Source organism: Ornithorhynchus anatinus, chromosome 3, assembly GCF_004115215.2.
Source record: "Ornithorhynchus anatinus isolate Pmale09 chromosome 3, mOrnAna1.pri.v4, whole genome shotgun sequence".
Taxonomy (NCBI): Eukaryota; Metazoa; Chordata; class Mammalia; order Monotremata; family Ornithorhynchidae; genus Ornithorhynchus; species Ornithorhynchus anatinus.
Genome location: NC_041730.1, coordinates 60,483,299 through 60,503,247, shown reverse-complemented (window position 1 = coordinate 60,503,247; position 19,949 = coordinate 60,483,299). Strand labels below are relative to the sequence as shown.

The 19,949-nt window shown below is 47.7% G+C and overlaps 1 protein-coding gene and 1 long non-coding RNA gene across 2 annotated transcripts in view; one reads left to right on the top strand and one right to left on the bottom strand.

The window, feature by feature from the left end:
- CELF4 (CUGBP Elav-like family member 4) overlaps positions 1 to 19,949 on the bottom strand; it is a 601,922-nt gene that overhangs the window by 319,978 nt on the left and 261,995 nt on the right. The gene's annotated exons all lie outside the window — the stretch shown is intronic.
- On the top strand, positions 9,518 to 13,523 carry LOC120638281. Its single transcript, XR_005659860.1, has 3 exons — positions 9,518 to 9,832; positions 12,567 to 12,619; positions 13,367 to 13,523. It is a non-coding gene; the product is annotated as an uncharacterized LOC120638281 (long non-coding RNA).

Genomic DNA, 19,949 nt, shown 5'->3' with positions numbered 1-19,949 from the left:
ACAACAAACATTTAGGCCTGTTGTTCTAATTCATTAACATAATGGGCAATACAATGAGCGGTTATGATAATAAACACTAATAAGAGGAAGGAGGGACGCACATCCCCAGCCACGCCAGGCCTGCTCCGCACAGCCGCCTTCCGGCAGGGATGGGCAAGGGGTTTGGGGACGAGAGAGACCATAACTTGAGCAGGAGGGCATGGAGGAGGGCAGGCTTTCTCCCTCTAGGCATGGCTGACTGAGGTTGGGTCTCTGAGGGGAAGAGAGGAGGATGGGGTGAGGACCCTGGCATGGCACAGGGCAGTCAGGACTCTGGGGTTCAAGCTACTGCCCCAAATCATTCTGGGAGTCAAGAGGCAGAGGATGCTGGACTTGGGACTTTTCTACCTGGGACACTCAGACAGGGTGACCTAGTGGAAAGAGCAGTCGATCACTCAATCAATAAATACCATTATTTGAACCCTTTCTGTGTGTACAGCACTGAGCGCTTGATAGAGTACAATAGACTAAGCAGAAACATTCCCTGCCCTCAATGAGCTGACAGTCTGGTGGGAGAGATAGACACTAAAAATAATTATAGGCAGGAGAAGCAACCAAGTTACAAGCACAGGATGGGGACACAGGAGATCAGAGTCCTAGACCTAGGTCTGCTCCTAGCCTGCCTAGCCTGACACACCCTCCCAATAGCCTCAGTTTTCTCATCTAGAAAATGGGGATAATATAGAATTTGAGTCCCTTGTGGGTCAGGGACCATTTCTCATTTCATAACCTTGTATCTACTCCAGCACTTAGTGCTTAATTAATGTTATAATAGTTATTTTTTATGGTATTTGCTAAATGCTTACTCTGTGCCAGACATGGTACTAAGCATTGGTGTTGATACAAAATAATCAAGATGGTCACAGTCCTTGTCTCACATGGGGCTTCCAATCTTAATATCCATTTTAAAGATGAGGTAACTGAGGTCCAGAGAAGCTAAGTAGCTTGCCCAAGGTGACACAGCAGACAAGTGCCTGAGCCAGGATTAGGACCCAAGTCTTTCTGAAGCCCAGGCCTATGCTCCATCTAGAAGGTCACGCTGCTTCTCTGCTAGTTATTGTTGTTAGGTTTTCCAAGCACCTGAAGTGGTGGTCTGTCCAACTGGGAGAGGCCAGAGGAGAGGAGGGTGAGGGGTGAAGGGAGACTGAGGTGGGCAGAGAGAGGAGCCTTGCACAACTCACTCCATCTCCATCTCACCCTCTTTCTGTCTATCCATATGCTTTAAGGAACCATGATTCCTTCCCTAGTCTAAATGTCTCAGGAAAGTTTCTCCCGAGGCTCACTTCTGCTGATACCTGCACCTGCAGTGGGATATGAGCCCCTTTCAACAGCCCCCACACCCCCTCCCATTTTTACCCAATAAAACCTCAGGCCAGGGAAAAGCACAAAACAGACCAGTGTTGTGAGAAGCAGAGGTTTTTGATCTTTCTGTTCTCTTACCAGTCTCCAAAGTGGAAAATCTATGAATATTTCCTTCCAAAGAGCCGGACCTGCCCTGATTTGTAAACACATCACTCACCCTCTTCGCACACATGGTTATATAATACTTACAGGCAATTTCTCTCTCTCCCACTCACACACACGCACACAAACTCCCATGCATATGTGTAAGTCACCTAGCACGTTTGTACACCCAGACATCCCCAGATATAAATATACACACACACAGATATGCGCTCTCACAGAGAATGAACTCTCACTCTCTATGTGAGAGACATAGACTTACACACCCTGACAAACATACATATACTTATTCATTCAGTCATATACCCACCCAAAACATCACACTCACATACTGTAATACCTCATATTATTTAGAAATATTTCATTATTTCTAACGTTCTTTCACAATCCGTCACATGTGCATATATTTATAAATTTACATGGATATATTGTGTGTCCATATGTGCACTTACATGCAGGTATAGAGAAGCATTCACATAAACACTGATTCACACACAGAATAAGCGCTCAATAATAGAATTGATTGACTGATTCATACTTATTCATTCATTCAATCATATTTATTAAGCACTTACTATGTGCAGAGCACTGTACTAAGTGCTTGGAAAGTACAATTCGGCAACAGAGACAATCCCTACCCTACTTATATTAATGCCTGTCTCCCTCTCGAGGCTGTGAACTCTGTGTGGACAGGGAATGTTTCTACAAACTTTATTGCTTTGCACTCTCTCAAGTGCTTAATATAGTGCTCTGCACACAGTAAGCACCCAATAAATATGATTGAATTAATTAATTAATTAATGCTTGCCTGTGATCACCCAACCTTTTGGGGCGGAGCTTGGAGCCCAGGTCTCCTGACCCCCAGCCCAGGATGCTTTTCTCTCATCACTATTATGGGGTGTTTTTTTAAGGTACTTGTTAAGTGGTTACTATGTGTCAAAAATGGTTCTACCTACCTAATCCTACCTCACCTCACTGATCTCCTATTACAGCCCAGCCCACACACTCCACTCCTCTAGCACCAGCTCACTCCTTGTGCCCTGATCTCATCTAGTCATTCATTCATTCATTCATTCAATCAATCGTATTTATTAAGTGCTTACTGTGTGCAGAGCACTATACTGAGCACTTGGAATGTACAATTTGGCAACAGATAGAGACAATCCCTGCCCAACAAGGGGCTCACAGTCTAAAAGGGGGAGGTAGACAGCAAAACAAAACAAGGAGGCATCAATACCATCAAAATAGATAAATAGAATCATAGATATATGTACATCATTAATAAAATAGAGTAATAAATATCATATACAAATATACACAAGTGCTGTGGGGACGGAAAGGGGGTAGAGCAGAGGGAGGAAGTAGGGAGAATGGGGAGGGGATGAGGGGCACCACTGATCCCTTTCCCATATCATTCCCCTACCCTGGAACTCCCTCTCACTCCAGATACACCAGACTACCACTCTCTCCACCTTCAAAGCATTATTAAGACTACATCTCCTCCAAGAGGGCTTCCCTGAATAAACCCTCTATTCCCTGGCTCGCTGTCTCTTCTGCATCATTTATGCATTTGGATATGTGACTTTTGGACATTTGATAATCACCCCAACCCCAACCCCATGGCACCTATGTACATATCTTTAAATTATATATTATGAATTATTTATTCATATTAATGTCTTCTCCCCCCTTAGACTATAAGCTTGCTATGGGCAGGGAATGTATCTGCAAATTCTGTTGTACTGTATTTTCCCAAGCACTTAGTACAGTGCTCTGCACATGGTGCTTGATAAATATTACCGATTGATTAATTGATTTTTAAGCACTGGAGTAGGTACAAGTTAATTAAGCTGGACACGGTCTCTGTCCCACATGAATTTCACAGTCATAATAGGAAGGTGAACTGGAGAATTGGGGCACAGAAAAGTTAAGCGTGAGAAACAGCATGGCATAGTGGGTAGAGCATAGGCCTGAGAGTCAGAAGGTCATAGGTTCTAATCCTGGTTCCACCACTTGTCTGCTTATGAGCTTGAGCAAGTCACTTCACTTCTCTGTGCTTCAGTTACCTCATCTGTAAAATGGTAATTAGAGACTGTGAGCCCCACATGGGACATGGGTTCTAATCATGGCTCTGCCACTTGTTTGCTGTGTGACCTTGGGCAAGTCACTTCACTTCTCTAGCCTCAGTTATCTCATCTGAAAATGGGGATTTGAGATTTTGAGCCCCACATGGGACAGGGAATGTGTCCAACTCTATTTCCTTGTATCCACCCCAGCTCTCAATACAGTGCCTGGCACATAGTAAGCACTTAACAAATACCATTCTTCTTCTTCTTCTTATTAACATGCCTGAAGTCACACAGTATGCATTTGACAGAGCCAAGATTAGAATCCAGGTCCCCTGACTCCCAGGCCCGTGCTCTTTCCACTAGGCCACACAGTTTCTCATAGGAGAGCATCAGGGTAGGGAGTTGTGGGAGTTGGGATCGGGTTGGGATCCGAATTCTGAAGTCTGTTCCCCGACCCCCTGCCTGCCTCTACTCAGGCAGACTGAACTGTCAGTGCTCAATCAGTGTCACTGATGGATGGAATAATTGATTGAAAACTTTGGGAAGAAAATCCCCTCTCAAATGCTGTGGATACCAGGCCACGAGAATATACCATCCTTACATTTTATAGCCTAACTTTTTGACAATGGAAATATTTATTTAATTGAGGTTTATGACACCATGACATCACTAATTTAATTATTTCCCTAATTTCATCCATTACAATCTCATCCTCAGAAAGAAAGTAGCTTGTCATTTAGACGAAGAGGTGCTGAACTGATTCAGGAGAAAACGGTGGAATATCTAATGCCAAGGACATCCCCAGCTCTGAAGGGCTGGATAAAGGAGGTGAAAATTCCCCCGACTCCCATTCACAAGCTAACATACACACATGCACACATACGTACACACGTGCATGCTCACATTTGGGCAAACACCCTACTTTCTGGTATAAGTATACTGTTCTACCAAAGTCAAGCTATGAGCAAGAAAGGTGTCTGCAGGCTTTTGTTGCATGTCTGAAATCTATTTACTCCTATTTATTTTTGGGACATAATTTCTATTAGAGATTTGTAAGCGGAGGTGGCGGGAGTGGGAAGGGAGGGTTGGGGAGGGGAGGAAGAGAAGGAATGGAGAAAGGTCAGGGTTTGAGGGTGCGTGGCATTGAATTAGATTCCCGAGGGGGACGCTTGGTGCTGAGGTCAACCATGTTAGTAATATCTCTAGGGTGTGGCGGACAAGCAATGTGGCCCAATGAATAGAGAATGATCCTGGGAGTCAGGAGAACCTGGGTTCAAACGCTGACTCCACCACATAGCAGCTGCGTGGCAGTGGGCAAGTCATTTATCTCCTCTGTGACTCAGTTACCTCATCTGCAAAATGGGGATAAGGGTGTGAGCCCCATGTGGGACAGGGACAGTGTCCAATCTGATTAACTTGTATCTACCTCATTGCTTAGAACAGCGCTTGGCACATAGTAAGAGCTTAACATGTACCACCAGACACCAGGCAGAAGCTGCCAGAGGCGGATATGCCAGGCAGAAGCAGAAAGAGGCCGAGATGAGAGGCAGAAAACAACAGAGGCAGAGATGAGAGGAAGAAGACACCAGAGACTGAGATGACAGGTAGAAGCAGACAGAGGCAGCAGGATGCAGAGGCAGCAGATCCTAATAGGCCCCAACTGGGTGTTCTCCAGAGCCGTTCTTCAATGTGAAAGCTTCAGATGACCAGGACAGGACAGGACAGATTCACCTCTGACCTGCCTTGATCAATCCTAATTAAATAGACCAGAGGGGCACCTGCCAACAGTAGAGGAAATGATCCTTTCTCCCTGACAGCCCCATCCTTTCCACTTTCTCCCTGGCCAGAGAGCATCGTTGCGGACAGCGGCTTTCCTGGTGGCAGAGGCTGGCACAGGGAGGAGACTCCTGATCCAGTTATGGATCGGGTAAAAGGACAGAGGTGAGGGTCTCCTCTCCACAGCCCCCAGACTCCAAACTGATTTGAAATGGTCAGCATTCTGACCTCACCAACCCCAACCTCCCAGGATGTTAGGGACAACACCACTTTATAAAAGGAGTTCACCAAACCACACAGTCACAAGCCATCTTTCGCTATCTCTCTCTCTCTCTCTCTCTCTCTCTCTCTCTCTCTCTCTCTCTCACACACACACACACACACACACACACACACAGAGTTTGGGCCTGAAATTGTCCATGCAAGAGAAGCTGCCAACACCAAAATCCTCCTTTCAAGCCAAAGACCACCTCCCCCAGGGAGTTTGCCCTAAATCCCCTCAGCCCAAGCCCTCTCCTACCCTCCAGCACCATCCCTGACTCATTCTCCCCAACTCTATAATGTGAGCTCTTTGTGGGCAGGGAATGTTATTGTTTGCTGTTTTATTATACTTTCCCAAGTGCTTAGAACAGTGCTCTGCACATAGTAAGCACTTAAAAAATACCACTGAATGAATGAAGGAATCCCACCCTTTGAAGCTCAGTTTGGAGCTCCCAGACCTGTGCAATTGAAATATTTATTTGTGTTTGTTGCTGGTTTATTTGCTGGCCTGTCTTGCCAACCACTGGGAACTCCCTGAGGTCAGGAATCTTGTGGGTTCTCTATGATAGATGTTGCGACCGCTTTGTAGGGAGGGATTGTACCCACTCTATTGTACTGTATTCTCCCAAGTGCTTAGTTCAGTGATCTGCTCATAGTAAATGCTCAATGAATACTATTGATTAACTCATTGAGTTATTGTGAAGGGTCCTGGTCCTGGAGGTGCAGATAGAGCCTGGATGCTTTTAACCACGATTAGCCCCTACAGCAGAAAGATGGATCAATTGGTGGTATTTATTGAGCATTTACTGTCTGCAGAGCACTGTATAAGCATTTGGGAAAGTATAATAAAACTGAGTTGGTAGATATTTTCACTGCCCACAGTAAGTTTATAATCACTGAAGTCTATTCTGCAGGCATGTTTCACCCTGTGGGTGTGGGTGGAGGGGGGAAGGAAATGGTAAACTGCCCTAAACTCTAATATTGAGAGGCTTAAGAGATCACAGGCAGAGTTACCAATCAATCAAGAATATTTATTGAGCACTTAGTTCAGAACACTGTGCTAAGTGCTTGGGAGAGTTCAATGCAGAAGAGCTAGTTGATACAGTCCCTGCCCTCAAGGACCTTACAGATTATCAGAGGAAGAAGTCAAATAGGGCAGGACAAAATTCTCTCTGTAACCAACATGTCATGTGATCAGTTGAGGAATGAAGTCACTCCCTTGCTATCCAGTAGTTCTGCTCTTTATGTTCCTCCTCCATTCCAAAGGTCCTGTCCCGGGTGAGGCCTCAAGAGCTCCTGGCCCTTCCAGGGGCAGCTCTCTCTAAGGCCTGTCCACAGAGAGTGTACCTCTAGTTCGTATTTGGCCTTACAGCTATAGCCCCTGTCGCCATGAAATGGTGAGGGAGTTAAACCAGCCTCAAAAATAAGAATCCTCCATTTACCAGCCTGCCCTTCCCCTAGGAGTCATAAGGTAGTTGATGAGGTAGTAACTTAATACAGACACTGTTTGAAGATTCAAGCTTACTTCCTGACTGACAGAAAGTGCCCATGTAACCAGGCTCCTCTGCCCTTAACTACCTCTGGGTCCATTAGAGTGTGTTTTTTCTGAAGGATAGATGGGATAGCTACCTCCCAGAGGAACCAGCACGGCCTCAGCTTCTTCCTTCTCTGTCACATTTTTTCCTGCCAGCTGTTTCTGCTTATGGGTGAGAATTGGCTATGGCAGCATCAGTGAGGAAATGCCCAGATGATGGTGGGATGGAGGCACAGAGGCAAATTTCCCCAGCTTCAATATGTAGACCTGGCTCTGCTCGCATGACGTTCCCCTTGTCTTGGGTCCCAGATCCCCCCCCCCCATTTTCCATCCCCGTGATCAGAGAACAGCGGAGCTTGGCAGTAGGAGACACCTCTGCCGAGTTGGCCCTCCACCCTTCCTCACCTCCCATCGGCACTAGAGGATTAAAAGGGAGAAAAAAACAATCGATAAAATAAACTTCCTGACGTTATCCAGCTCCATGGCCGGTGTGAGACTTCAAGGAGGGTAGACGAAGCATCCCAGAGGCCTGGCTCTGCCGGCAAAGCCGTCTCCCGCTTGGCGTCTCCTGACACAGATGATTCATGGGAGATTTCCCAAAGTCACTTTAAGAGGCAGAGCTGTGACTGCCAGGCGCCATGCTGCCTGCTCCCTGCCCTTGCTCTGTCACGTGATGAATGGTGAGGGGTCAGTGCTGTTATGGGAAGACTCTGAGGCCTAGAGCACCCAGAACAGGGCAGTGACTGCACAACAGCATCTGCCCTTGATTTATGGCCCTCTGTGGCCACGTAGACGGTTCTTTGTGTCAGGCCCTGTTATTTACAGTTGTGTGCAGGGCACTTAACAAGGGGGGGAATGAGAAAGAGAGAAAAAGTGAGAGGGAGAGAGAGAGGAGTCAAAAGCAAATACAGGAAGGAGAAGATGGGGGGAAGACATCAGCAGATGTGGGCTAACTTTTTTATTTTAATGGTATTTTTTAAGATCTTACTATATACCAGGCACTCTACTAAAAGCTGGGGAAGATAAAAGCTAATCAAGTTGGACACAGTCCATGTCCCAGGTGGGGTACACAGTCTTATTCCCATTTTACAGATGAAGTGACTGAGGCACAGAGAATTGAAGTCACTTGCCAAGTTCACACACCTGCCAAGTGGCGGAGCCAGGATTAGAACCCAGATGTCTTAGAAGATATGGCTCCTAGTTCTCATCCTCTCACTAAGGAGACAAGAGTCAGATACGGTCTTCGAGTCCTGGAACTTATGTGCATCTCTGTAGAGGCTAGGCAGCTTGAGGGGCCCTGAGAAACCATAGCAGCCCACTGGCCTACTGGAGTGAGGCAGCCAGAGACTGGACAGGCATTGTGACGCCATATTGGTTCAAAGCTACGCTTACTGTTCTGGGCTCCCATTAGAGCTCATGGGGGGCAGAGGGCCAGTCCTGCCTGTTTTGTATGTTTCCCTTTTACTCTTTCCTTCCTTGGTTTCCTTCCTCATAGAAGGCTGCATCAGAGATAATCATGGACAGCTACTAACTAGAGCAGCATTCTTGGATGGGGCATCTCAAACTAGGGAGCTTAATTAGCTTTGCCTAGGACAACTTTCTCTTGCCCAAACTCCTGCTTTGTTTGCTTGTAGATACAGTGGGCAAAGACAACCCCACCCAGAAGACTGAGAGCTTGGGAGAGCCTGGGAGTTAGGAGACCTGGGTTCTAGAACCATCTCCAACATTTGCTTGCTCTAGGACCTTGGACAAATCACTTAAATTCTCTTTGCCTCAGTTTCTTCAGCTATAAAGTGGAGACTGAATACTTGTTCTCCCTTCCTCTTAGACTGGGAGCCCCTTTGAGATAAGGACTGCATCTAGTTTATGATTTTGTATCTACCCCATTGTGGAGCACAATGCTTGGTGTGTTATCAGCACTATGCAAATACTATTGTTATTATTGGAGAAGCAGCTTGAGCTCTAATCCTGGCTTTGCCACTTGACTACTGCGTTTGTGCCTCAGTTTTCCTATCTGTAAATTGGGGTTAAAATACCTGTCCTCTCTCCTACTTAAACTTTAAGCCCCCACTTAAACTTTGAGACAGAGCCTGGGTCCAATCTGATTACCCTGTATCTACCTCAGTGCTTAGTACAGTGCTTAGCTGAGAGTTATCACTTAACGACTATCACCATTATTATTCTTTTCTGCCCAAAGGGGTTCCTGTTTGATTCGACTCTCTTGAGATCATGGATGCCTTTGGAAGATCTGTATGTCTTGGGCAACATCAGATGGTGGAGGGGGCACATGCACAGTGTGAGTGTGTGTGTGTGTGGTGTCTGGTGTTTGTATTTGTGTGTGACCATAGACCACCCTACCCTAGTCTGAGCTGACCATCTTTTCCAGAGCAGTGCCCATTTGGCTCTCTAACTTAGAAAGGCATTTTAGGTGTCACCTAGTCTTGGCATCAGTTGTGCTCTCCTCTCAGCCATAGTCCTCTTCTAGGACTCCTAAGGAGCAGACACACATCGTGGAAGTCACTTTTGGAATATGTAATAGCAATTATTAAAAAAAAAAAGCCTCACTGAATTCCCCAGAGATTCCATTTCTGCACTAAACACTAGAAAAGTGTGTCAGCATGCTGCTTGATCCTCCTTCTGCCAGAGAAGACAAGCCTAACACATGGCTATGGATCTGTTCAAATGACAGGTCAGTGAAAAAGTACACCTTGGGCCTGGGTGAAGAACATTGAGTGGGAGGAATTCAGGAAGGCTTCCTGGAGGTAGTGGTTCTGAGCTGCCTTGTAAAGAAGCTGGAGTTCGGAGGGCAGGTCAGAGAGGAGCTGATTTAAGGGGCGGCATGATTGAAGTGCTGAGCAGGAGTGGCCACAGGCCAGCTGGACTAGGGCAGGCAGGTTGGCAGTCACAAGAAGGATGAGGAAACAAAAGCAGAGGATCCTAATAATAATAATAATGATACTTAAGTGGTTACTATGTGCTGAGCACTATTCTAAGTGCTGGGGTAGATACAAGTTAATCAGGTTGGATACAGTCGCTGTCCCACATGGGGTAAACAGTCTTAATCCCCATTTTACAGAGGAGGTAACTGAGGACCAGAGAAGTTAAGTCACCTGCCCAAGGTCACACAGCAGACATGTGGTAAAGCCAGGATTAGAACCCAGGTCCTTCTGACTCCTAAGCCCATGCTCTATCGACTAAACCACAATTCTTCATTTTCCTTGCCAGTAGAAGAGGGCCAGCTTCCCACAGTCCAGGCCTTTCCTCTCTCCATCCCCCATCCCCTGACCCCCACCTTCCACTGCTTCTCCATCCCTCTGGGGTTCTTACACTGCCCCCTCTACAGCCCGGACCACACGAAAGGGCATCTGAGGTTATTTTTGAGTTTTCTGCTTTCAGACCCTGATGCGATGGAAGCAGGTTCCCACTGAGAAAATTCTGTGCATTAGCTAATAATTTACTTTTCCTACCTTATACCCCAGGTTAGCTTGGGCATGAATATTTCATGAGTGATTATTCCCCATCCTGACTCTGCACATTGCCAGGTGCCAAGCTGGCCCTGGACAAAACGGCTGCCGCTTTGGTTTGGGGACTTTTGGAGAGGGCAGAGAGGCCGGGCCTCGGGGGCAACCGGGGGAGCTGGGGGTTCTGGGAGGTCTGAGACCCCTCCCCACCCCGGCACTCCTGCAGGTCAGGATCATTCCCTCTCTTTCCCTGGGGGAGTCCATATGGGGTTCCAGCAATGCAGGAAAAGAGGGGAGAACAGCGGGTCAGTCAGTGATTAGTCCCAGATGAGCCTGCTGGGACTGGAGTCCTGTCCTGAGAGAGAAGAGAGGGCAAATTATCTTCCTGTCAAGAAGCACCAATGGCTTGATGGTTTCAATCACACACACACACACACACACACACACACACACACACACACTGCTCAAGAAATATGATTGACCTTCTGGCTGACTGACTGAGGAATCTAGGGTCTCCCAGCTCAAGGCCCTCTCCAGAGATCCGTGTCATGTGGAGTCTTCTTTTGGGGAGGTCTTAGAGATGAGGAGATGATAATGATAATAATTATGGTATTTATTAAGTGCTTATTACATGCCAGGCACTACTAATCGCAGGGGTGGATACAAGCAAATCGAGTTGGACCTAGTCCAAGTCCTGCATAGGCCTCACAATATTAATCCCCATTTTACAGATGAGATAACTCAGGCATGGAGAAGTAAAGTGACTTTACCAAGGCCACACAGCAGGCAAGTGATGGAGACAACCCCATTTCCCCTGAATTGGCTTGGTCCTGAGGTCTCTGTCCCTTCAAGTCAACTCCCAAGAACGCCATGAGATGGTAGAGGCTGCAGGAGCTGATCCTGGGCAGGGCCCACTGGGTCCGAGCCAGGGCAGTGGACAGGGCATATCTCTTGAAAATTGTCCCTCTCCCCAGTCACGGTCTTTCTCTGTCCCTACCTCCAGGACCTGACCCCTTAGATGGTCTGTCAGAGGACCTTAGAAACTGACCATGTATGAAATCATTCAGTCAATCAATGGCTCTTAGTATGTGTAGAGCACTGTACAACTTGACTGTCTACTTGTTTTGTTCTGTTGTTTGTCTCCCCCTTAATAATAATAATAATGTTGGTATTTGTTAAGCGCTTACTATGTGCCAAGCACTGTTCTAAGCGCTGGGGTAGACATAGGGGAATCAGGTTGTCCCACGTGGGGCTCACAGTCTTAATCCCCATTTTACAGATGAGGGAACTGAGGCACAGAGAAGTTAAGTGACTTGCCCACAGTCACACAGCTGACAAGTGGCAGAGCTGGGATTCGAACTCATGAGCCCTGACTCCAAAGCCCGTGCTCTTTCCACTGAGCCACGCTGCTTCTCTATTGTGAGCCCGTTGTTGGGTAGGGATTGTCTCTGTTGCCGAATTGTACTTTCCAAGTGCTTAGTTCAGTGCTCTGCACACAGTAAGCGCTCAGTACATACAACTAAATGAATGAATGAATACTAAGTGCTTGGGAGCATACAATACAGCAGAATTAGCAGACACTTCCCCTGCCCATAGTAAACAGAAAAGTCTCTGCTCCTAATGCCCCCTTCCCACCCTCCGGTTTCCATTCTCCAGTCTTGACCATCACCCTGGGAGGGGGGCGGGAGACTGCTGGTCAGTAGCTTTACCCTTCAGGAGCAGCACCAAGGTCGCCCCATCCCAGTGAGCTCTCAGCTCCAGTCTCTCCCTGAGGGTGGGTGTCAACCCTGCCCTCCTTGGCCCTGTGTCATGGAGAGAGAAATTTGCCCTAAAGGCTTCTGGGCCAGCCCCCGCAATTCACTGTCCCTTCTCCCCTCAGTTGTAGGAGGCCTCTGGAAAAGATAGAAAAGTTGGTATTCATTAAGGTCCTACTGTATGGCAAACACTGTGCTAATTTACCAGGTGAAGGTGAGAGCATCAAATCGGACACAGTCTCTATCGGCGAGGATGAACAGGTATGGAATCCCCAATTTACAGATGAGGAAACTGAGGTCCAGAGAAGTTAATAGTCTTGCGGGAGGAAGGGAGAGTAGAAGAAAGAAAATGCTTCCCACTTCTATTTCTTTTTTTTTCCACAGACAGCCCACAGTCTCCAACAGGATGCAGTCATGTGACTGGAATGTAAATGCTCAGCTGTGGGAGGCAGTGTGGCCTAATGGAAAAAGCATGGCCCTGGGAGTCAGAGGACCTGAGTTCTAATTCTTCCTCCTCCAAATGCCTGCTGTGTGACCATGGGCAAGTCACTTAACTTCTCCGCGCCACAGTCCCCTCATCAGCAAAATAGGGATTCATTATCTGTTCTCCCTCCTACTTAGACTGTGAGCCTGACTGGGCAATTGACTATCTACTCAAGCACTTAGTACAGTGCTTGAGAGCTTAACAAATACTACAATTATTATTATTGATATTATCATTAAGCAGAGCCTGGGGAATCCAGTCCTGGACTGAATGTCACCAGTGTCTCCGGGTGGAGTTGAGATGGGAATTTTCCAGTGGGATTTCATGTGGCCACACAAGCACCCCCCTCCCCCTTCACGAGGCCCCTTCACAATGAAATATAAGCAGAAGTGACAAAATCAGAATGTGAAGTGTCTGAGAGCCTGTTCCCCGGAGCCCAAGAAGCCCCCAGAGGCTGGGAGGAGCCCTCAGATCAAGCAGAGGATAGCATGAAATTAAATGTGCAATGCTCCTCTTTATTCCAGGCAGGAGAAAGAGGAGAAAAGATAAACCCACAATGGTCGCAGTCTCGGTGCCTGGATTTGCATCACAAAAGAAATCAACAAACAACAACAAATTGCCATCTTGTTCCAAGCTGATACGGCACAGTTGACAAGAAGAAAGCACTTTTTTTTTTCTCTCTTCCTTTCTCTGCTCTCCAGGGAACCAGCCCGAATCTCCGGGGGAAGAAAAGGTGGAGAGCCACCCGGCGCCCTTCCCCGACATAAAGCCAACAGATGGCTCTTGAAGGGAAGAGGGAAGTTATCCGTTGAAGGCCGCATGTTGATGCCCCAGGGGCAGCAGAAAGGGATCAGGCCATCCCTGGGAGGTGGGGAAAATTGAGACCCCTTTTTCCTCGCCCTCATATCCGACACTTATTTGTTCCCTTTACTTATCCCCCTCCCAGCCCCACAGCACTTGCATACATATCTACAATTTTATTTACTTATGTTAATGTCTGCCTCCCGCTCCAGACTGTAAGCACAATGTTGCTCCAACATCCTAGTCCCCATGCACCCTCAACCGTCTCTCTCTGTCTTCCCAGCCCCTTCCCTGGGGCTCTAGGGGAGAACATTGTTCTCTCCACTTCTGAATGTGAAGATCATTATGGAAGGGCTGTTCTTCCCTGGAAAAGGTGGTCAGACCAGAACAAAGATCAACTCAGGCTGGGAGGACTAAGGATTGTTAAGACCTACGTTCATTGGGGAGAAGGGAAGCTGAGTGTTATCATGGTCCTGTCAATGAAGTAGCCTGGCAGCACAGGGAAGGGTGTTGGGGGAGGAAAACATGAAAAAGAGGGATTCCCCGCATGCCTCAGTGGAAGTGTAGCAGGTGGGATCAAAGAGCTGGCCGATGACTTCACCAATCACTCCTTGGTCAGGTATGGGTTCCACTAGGGACTTCTGAAGTCCCTTCTCCTGAGACACAACATTAAAAGTAAATAGCAAGCAACTTTAATGGATGCTTTCATCCCAGTGGAGCTGTTGGGAAAGAGCTGATGGCAGATCGCACATTTACCTGTGTACACAAACCACTCCCACAACTCTTTGGAAGAAGAGCTGACTCCTCCATGGCCCTGTTCGGCGAGTCCCTGAAAGAGGAAGCCAGGGTGGCAAAGTACTTGGGGAGATGGCCTGGTAATGTCGGCAGGAAGTGGATGGTGACCATTCCCTAACCGTCCTCTCCCGCCTCCGGTTCTGGGAGGGAACACAGACCCCAAGGAATGGACTCCCAACTTTGGGGAAAATGGTGACTCCCCAGTAGTTAGAACTTGTGCAGGTGAAGAAGGGAGGGGAGGACATTCCAATGTTGGGAAATGGCAGGTGGGAATCAAATACAAGGGGATCCACACGTGCTGGAGTACAGATGCCCAGCAAGGCCCACTCCAGCACTGGCATCCACACTGTTGAACTCTCTGGCTTCCCCTACCTGAATTTATTTTAGTGTCTGTCTCTCCGGTAGACCACAAGTGCCTTGAGGTCAGGGATCCTAACTCTACTGTCCTCTCCTAAGCTCTCAGTACAGTGTAAGCACTCAGTAAATACTACTGTATGATTGAGCCAGGGTGGAGTGGTACTTACCGTAGACAATGAAGGTTGTATATTTATGGTATGGTCTTCAGGTGCCTCAGAATTGGCAGGGGGTGCTGGTAGGGGTGGGGACATGGGGATGCTCAGAGGCATTTAAGGCAAACTCATTTGAGCCTTTAGCTTCCAGAAGCTGTCCGGAGCCCCAGTGACCCCCCCTCTCCAAAACAAGCCCTGGGCCACCTCCCCTTGCTACCCCTCGCTGCCCACTGTGGTCATGGGGACCAATGCTGTCGGGCCTCTGCCGAGGGGCCTGGATCAGCCCGCCAGATGGGGAATGGAAAAAATAGGAAAGAGGTTTTGGGGCACAGTGTTGAGAGATAATAATAATAATGCTAATAATTCTGGTATTTATTAAGCACTTACTATGTGCCAGGCACTGTATTAAGCGCTGGAATGGGTACAAGGAAATCAGATTGGACACAGTCCCTGTTCTGCATAGGGCTCACAGTCTTAACCCCCATTTCACAGATGAGGTAACTGAGATGCAGAGAAGTGAAGTGACTTGCCCAAGGACACACCGCAGACAAGTGGCAGAAAAATCTGCTGCCAGACTGCCATCATCCGTGGAACCCTCTGTGTCCTGGAAGGTATGGCTGTGGATTAATCTCTTCCCGCATAGCCCTGTGGGGTGTGTGTATGTGGTGGGATGGGGAGGGGTTTCTGTAGCATTAGGCTATGAGAGGCCCAGACTGCCTCCCTCCGGGGGTGGCCTCCCCCCGGGGTCCTGCTCCAACCACCCCTGGCCTGGGTGTGAGTGGTCCTCCCAGGGACAGTTGTGCATGGATCCTCCGATTTCCACCGAGCTCCGGCCTAGAGCTGGGGCAAAGATGGATTGGACAAACCACAGTCCTTGGCCTCCAGTGGCTCATAGCCCAATTAGGGAGATCACATATGCTCTCATACTCACCACACACACAATCTCTCAGACCCACACACACACAAATGTGCAAATAGAGGCACAATGCACACATGGACACACACAAGAAAAAGTAGACGTCAGGAAGATAAAATACTACCCAGATGTCTAAGAGAAAAAAGGCCCCAGGGAATCATATGGTTTTCATCGGGTCGTGGGCAGGAGATCAGATGGCCTGGATGATTCCCCCCAGCAAGGGATGTGTGTGTCATAGTTCAGCTCTGGAGGCACCAGCCTCCAAATGTGTCTACACTAGTGCTTAGTGCAGTGTTTGGCATATAGTAATAACTTTACAAATAAAACAGTTGTTGTTATCATTATTTACGAAGTCAAAGGTCTCAGAGACCCAGTGACCTAAGTTGTTGGTAGGGTCGGAGGGGTCGGGGCCTGGGGATCTGAGGAACTACCTCCTCCATTCAGGCAGTTTTCCATCTCTCAGTTCATGAGTGGACCAGGGACGTGGGCTTCCTCATACTAGGGGTGGGAAGCGAGACCAAGAGGAACTGGTAGGCTTATGAAGAGTGAAGGACCCTCTACTATCCCCCATCCAGGCCTCTGAATCCTTAGTCTCAGGCCCCCTCCCCAAAACCCCTCCCAGCCCCCCCAACCTATCAAGAGGGGAGACTAGGGATGGGGGGAATGTGTCTGAAGGATATTTTTTGGATGTTGAGTCTCTCTGTTCCTGCCTCTCTCCTTCCCTCCCCTCCCTGTCTCTCTCCTGGCCCCTTCTCTCTCTCTGTTCCTCTAACCCGCTCCCCCGTCTTTCTCTCGCTAGGCCTCCCCAGGTCTCTCCCTTCCCCTTCTCTCTCTCTCTCTCTCTCTCTCCTCCCTGTCACAGACTCTCTGTCGGCCCAGAGGAGGCCTTGACTCCAGCAGGGATTGAGGGAGCATCCATGAGCCTCAGTCAATCAATCTATCTATGGTATTTATCGAGCACTTGCTATGTGCAGAGAGCACTGTACTAAGCACTTGGGAGAGTACATCAGAATTAGCTGACCCATTCCCCATTAACCAGTCTGTTCCTGTTCTGGCAGCCTGTGGGCTGGAGAAGAGATGGGAAATGCAGAATGTATGCTTCCAACCCTGCTGCCCCCTTCCCACCCCAGCCCCCTCTTTCCCCCTCTCTCCCATCTGCTCCAGGTTCTTTATAAATATTCTTTCTTCAAGGTCTTTCCTAGCCCACATGACTGTTCAGTGAGGGTCTGAGAATCTCCTACCTGGCCTGGAGCTTAGGGATCCTCTGTGTCTGCATGAGTTTAGAATTTCCATACATTTTAACAATTGTTATGCAGATATTTGATGCAGTTGGGGCCTTGGGGGTTTCTTGGTCTCTTTCTCTCTCTCTCCAGCCCTCCCTCCCACTCTCCCTTTCCTCACCTCCTCTGCACACAGGTGAGGTTTCACTATTTTGTAATCAGCATACTGTTTAAATTATTAGTAATCCACCAATTGGATTACTAATTACAGAAGCCTCGCTGACTTCAACCCTTTAATTGTTCCCTCTATATTTAAATGGAGACCCATTTCTCTGTCTGAAGATCAGAAATTGTAGATTCGACTTCCTCAGTTGTCTTTCGCTGTTTCTGTTTTCCTCTGTCTCTCCATCTCTCTATCTCTACTTCTCATCCCCCTTTTCTTCCCATACCTAAAAGGGCTGCTAGCTTTGGGACAAGTTCCATAGCTATAGGACGCAGGAGACAGGACAATCTTGTTCCTAAAAATGGACTTTCGGTGATGTTTCAAATAAGAATTTTCAAGCTAGTTGAAGCTGCGCTAATTGGGATAGGCAGAAGGGAGCAGCACCACCAGAGACAAAATAGTTCCCTTCTGTTCCCTTAATTCAATCGCATTTATTGAGCGTTTACTGTATGTAGACCACTGTACTAAGCGCTTGGGAGAGTACAATATAACAGGTTTGGTAGGCACATTCCCTGCCCACAGCGAGCGTAATGAAAAAGGGATCGGCCAAAATGAGTTTCTCGGGAATGATCATCTGGTTGAATGGAAGGGAAAGGGTAGTGGACAATGAAAAGAGTCATGCCTGCCCTAGAATGGATTCTAGGATTCTCCCATTAGTCCCACATCTTTTCTTCTTCTTCAGTGGTGGGAAGGGAGAGGAGAGGAAGGGGACAACTGGGTCCCGGCCAGTCAGGGAGTCAAAGACATGATGGACTGTTGCAGTCTGTCAGACGAGGGGGCACGTTTTCATGCACCTCACTGAACTGTGGAGGGAAAGTGTTTGTTCATATAAGCACAGGGGATGGATGGGATGCTTCTATACCCCTTTCTCTGCTTCTCTGGTTTGAAGGTGGCCATGTCATTCCAACCCAACCCTGTATTCTCCCTGACTTTCCCATCACTGTAGAAAGCACCACCATCCTCCCAGGCTCACAACCTTGGTGCTCCTCTCAACTCATCTCTCTGGTTCAACCCACATATTCAATCCGTCACTGACTTCACTCAGAGCAACCTTGACACAGGTTGGCAGTCCCGGTATGGCACTGGTAGTGGCAGGGAGGAGGTACAGAATTCACAACAGGCTTTCTTGCCTGTGCTGATGATCTCAGGGTGAAAGTAACTATCTGTGAGGGAGGGGAGCCTGTGGGTGTCCAGCAGCTTCAGGTTGGCAGGGGGAGAAGAGAAGTCATGTGGCCTAATGGAAAAAGTGTGGGACTGGGAATCAGAGGCCTTAATAATAATAATAATAATAATAATAATAATAATGATGGTATTTATTAAGGGCTTACTCCATGTCAAGCACTATTCTAAGCACTGGGGAATTACAAGCTAATCAAGTTGGACCCAGACCCTGTCCCACAGTCTTAATGCCCATTTACAGATAAGGTAACTGAGGCACAGAGAAGTTACAGGTCCTTCTGATTCCCAAGCCCGTGCTTTAACCACTAGACCATGTGATTAGACCTAGGTTCTAATTCCTGCTCCACTAATTATCTGTTGTGTGACCTTGGGCAAGTCACTTAATTCCTCTGCACCTCAGTTCCCTCATTTCTAAAATGGGGAGTAAGGCTGTGAGCCCTGTGAGAGACTAGGACCTTGCATTTAAAATCCAGTGCTTAGTACAGTGGCTGGCACATAGTAAGTGCTTCACAAATACCATAAAAAAGAGGACTTCCCAAACTAAGCCCCCTTTTCCCCTATCTGCTCTCCTCTCTATGTCACTTATTTACTCATTCATTCATTCATTCTATCGAATTTACTGAGCGCTTACTGTGTGCAGAGCACTGTACTAAGTGCCTGGAAAGTACAATTCAGCAACAGATAGACAATCCCTACCCAACAGTGGGCTCACAGTCTAGAAGGGGGAGACAGACAACAAAACAAAACAAGTAGACAGGCATCAATAGCATCAGAATAAATAGAATTATAGATATATACACATCACTAATAAGCCACTTATCAGCTGTGTGACTTTGGGCAAGTCAATTAGTTTCTCAGTGCCTCAGTTCCCTCATCTGTAAAATGGAGATTAAGACTATGATCCCCACGTGGGACAACCTGATTACCCTGTATGTACCCCAGAGTTTAGAACAGTGTTTGGCACATAGTAAGCACTTAACAAATACCATCATTATTACTATTATTAATAATAAAATAAATAGAATAATAAGTATATGTGTATATGTGTAAATATACACAAGTGCTGTGGGGCAGGGAGGGGGGTAGAGCAGAGGGAGGGAGTAGGGGCAATGGGGAGGGGAGGAGGAGCAGAGGAAAAGGCGGGCTCGGTCTGGGAAGGCCTCCTGGAGGAATTGGGCTCTCAGTAGGGGAAGAGAGCTAGTTTGACGGATGTGAGGAGGGAGAGAATTCCAGGCCAGAAACAGAACGTGGGCCGGGTTGAACGGTGGGACAGGTGAGAACGAGGCACAGTGAGGAGGTTAGTGGCTTAGCAGTGGCAGAGGAGCGCGGAGTGAGCGGGCTGGGTTGTAGAAGGATAGAAGGGAGATGAGGTATGAGGGGCCAAGGGGATGGAGAGCTCTGAAGCAAATAGTCAGGAGTTTAAGCTTCATGAGAAGGTTGATAGGCAACCACTAGATTTTTGAG